This window comes from Tupaia chinensis, unplaced genomic scaffold (genome assembly GCF_000334495.1).
Source record: "Tupaia chinensis unplaced genomic scaffold, TupChi_1.0 Scaffold000403_1, whole genome shotgun sequence".
NCBI classification, from domain to species: Eukaryota; Metazoa; Chordata; class Mammalia; order Scandentia; family Tupaiidae; genus Tupaia; species Tupaia belangeri.
Window position 1 is genome coordinate 908,671 of NW_006159905.1, and position 3,461 is coordinate 912,131.

A 3,461-nucleotide genomic window follows, 5' to 3' on the forward strand; every position below is an offset into this window, starting at 1 on the left:
ATTTCTCGCTTTCTGTCTCTCTCTCTGGCAAGCACACATGCTCTATAGCAAAAATCTCTCTCTTATAAAAGAAAAAAGTTTAAAAAAGCAAAACTTGAATTTGCTGTGTGCTGAATCCTGTACTGAATCCACATGAATAAAATGATACTTAGGGATTGTGTGAGGCATTGCGAGTGATCTAGAGGGGACTTAAAGTGTACAGGAGGGGTCTGGACAGTGGTGTGGTGGTTGGGGCGGCTGATTGCATGGTTCAAGTCCTGGACCTGGCGGCTTGAAAACTGCCCTGAACGTGTGTGTGTGTGTGTGTGTGTGTGTGTGTGCGCAAGTGTGCCCAAAATTTCAAAAGGATGGAGAAATGGAGGAGAAGGGACGGTGGTGGTGCTTTCTCACTTTCTCTCTCTCTCTCTCTCTCTCTCTCTCTCTCACTCTCTGGAGAGCACACACGCTCAATTGGAAAAAAAGTTTTTTAAGAAAAGGAAAAAAGGGGGACCAACAGTTAGCGTAATGGCTATGTCGCTGGACCCCCATGTAGTCAACCGCGGTTCGAGTCCCAGACCTGGTGACTTAAAACTCAAGCCGGGCGCGTGTGCGTGCGTGCCCAAGATCCCGAGAGGAGAATGGAGGAGAAGGGATTGCAGCGTGACCAGCCCCCCTGGGGGGTGATTTCTAGCTTTCTGTCTCTCTGTCTCTCTCTGTCTGTCTGGCGAGAGCACACGTGCCCTATAGCAAAAACCTCTCCAAAAAAAAAAAGAAAAAAAAAAGGAGAAAAGGATAAGGGAAGATATGTCTACGTTATATGCGGGTACTATGCTATTTTAAATTAAAAAAATTTAAGTTTCCTTCTTTCATGGGCGAGTAAGAGAGGCAGCCCCAAAAGGGTCTCCATGCTGGGACCCACCCCAGCTTCCTCCAGCCCTGGATGGCGGGCACTCATGCGCCCTGGATGCTCTCAGTCTCTGGCTGGAAACCTGGAGCTTCCCCATGTGGGTCATTGTCACGGAGCACGGCGTTCTCCCCGCAGCGCCATCTGTCCCCGCGACACGGTTTATATAAGGGATGGGACAGCTGAGAGTGTGGTATCCATGGAGAGCCCTGGAACAGCTCCCGCGGATACAGGGAGCCGGCTGCGCTCTGTTTCCTCCTGAGGGCGGAGTCTGGGTGAGGCGAAGAGACCTGGAAAAAAGCATCTGTAGTCACTTTTCCCCCCTCCCAAACCTTTTCCCGTCGATTGAATTAAAAGACTGCTAGGAGGAGGTTTATCCGGTGAAAATCTGAAAGCCAGAGACAGCTTTGGCTCCCGATTTTAAGTAAGGTGTGCACGTCGGGTTATTAGCTGGGCCCCGCCGCTGTGCACAGTGGTAACACGAGCACCCTGAAGGCGGGAAGCCGCACGGTGACCTCGAATCCCCAGGCTGGCCTGAAAACACGCGGGGACGGGCGCCCAGGAATGTGCCGAGCCGGAGCGCTGGGGAAGGGAGAAGGTGGCACCAGGAGATTCCGGCAAAGGTGCTTCTGTCTTTCTAGTGCACAAGCACACGCTCTCTATCGTGACTAAAAACAACTTTAAAATAATTAATGAATAGGGGACAGCAGGGCGCAGGGTGCTGGGCTCCCACGTGGCCTACCTCGGTTAGAGTCCCAAACCTGGCAGCTTGCTTTCTCACTCCGCCCTCCTCTCTCTCACTGTCCCTCGCTGGTCAAATCAAAATGAATAAATAAAATAAATAAAATTAAATAAAACTTTCTTTTTAAGAGTAAATATATAAAAATAAAAGATGTCCAGAAGATGCCAAATGCTCCAGTCAGAGCTTGGTCTTTGGTAGTCCCCACGACAATCACTCCCTTCCCAGTGACTCATCTAACCATCCACTACCTTGGGTTGTTTCTTCTTTTTCATCTTTTTCTTTTTTTCATGCTAGCATATGTGAACACACGTATGCATTTGTTCTTTCTTTAAAAATAACGGTATCAGGTGGAAAGAGGCGGGGGGAATGCAAATGAAGTGATATGGGTGGGGTTTAGATCCAGATTCCTTTCTTCTTCAAGAAAGTTGTCCTGGGGACCAGCAGTTAGCATAATAGCTATGTCGCTGAACTCCCATGTAGCCGACCACAGTTCGAGTCCTGGACCCAGTGGCTTAAACTCACTCCGGGCGTGTGAGCATGCGTGCCCAAGATCCCAAGAGGGGAATGGAGGAGAGGGGATGCTGTGTGGCCATCTCCCCTCGGGGGTGAGTTCTCGCTCTCTATCTCTCTGTCTCTCTCAGTCTTTCTGGCGAGCAAAAAAAAAAGCAAAAACCTCTCCAAAAAAAAAAAAAGCTAAAGAGGCCAGCAGGAGGTAGCATGGTGGTTAAAGGCACTGTTTTCCCACATGGCCGACCGCAGTTCAAGTCCTGGACCTCGTAGCTTGCTTTGTCCCCTTCCCTTTCTCTCTGGTCAAATTGAAAAATAATAACAAGGGACCAGCAGTTAGCATAATGGCTATGTCGCTGGACTCCCATGTAGTCAACCACAGTTCAAGTCCTGGACCCGGTGGCTTAAACTCATGCCAGGTGTGTGTGCGTGTGTGCCCAAGATCCCGAGAGGAGAATGGAGGAGAAGGGATTGCGGCATGGCCATTCCCCCTGGGGGTGATTTCTCACTTTCCCTCTCACTTCCTACCCCTCTCTGACAGTTTCATGTGCTCTACTGAGAAAAAGAAAAGAAACTGACCACATTTCAAGTCCCGAACTTGAACTTGAACAGAAAGTGGCTTGCTTTCTGTTTTTCTCTTTCTCTCTTTCTCTCTCTTGCTCTGCCCGTCTCTGGTCAAATTAAAGTAAGTAAATAAATGAGGTTAAATAAAATAATTCTAAAAACCCCAAGAGTTTTCATGGAAAGTCTAAAAGAAGGAAGGAAGGAAGGGGAGAAGGAAGGAAGAGAAAAGTCATGATCGAAGTCACCTTTTGGCTTCTCCCCTCCCCCGGGTGGTCTCTGAGCTGCCTCTAAGCCTACGATTCCCAACCGTGGCTGTCCTCTGGAGTCATGTGGGAATGTCTTGAAAAATATTCATACTTGAGTCCCAACCCCAGAGATTCTGATTTAATTGGCTTACAACCAACCTGGGCTTTGGGATTTCTAAACGGTCCTCAGAGGATTCTAATGTGTAGCCTGGAGTGAGAATCATTGCTCTAAGGAATGCCTGGGGCTCTGTTTAGAAACCCACTGCCCTAGGGGTTAGCAGGTAGCACGGTGGCTAAGGCACTGGACTCCCACATGGCCAACCACAGTTCAAGTCCCAGAACTGGCCGCTTGCTTTCTCACTTTCTCTCCCTTTCTCTCTGTCTCTTTCTGGTAAGAACATGTGCCCGGTAGCAAATTTTAAAAAGTAATAATGGGGCCGGCAAGTGGCATGGTGGTTGAAGTACTGAACAACCATGGTTCTAGTCCCGGACTTGGCAATTTGCTTTCTCACTTTCTCTC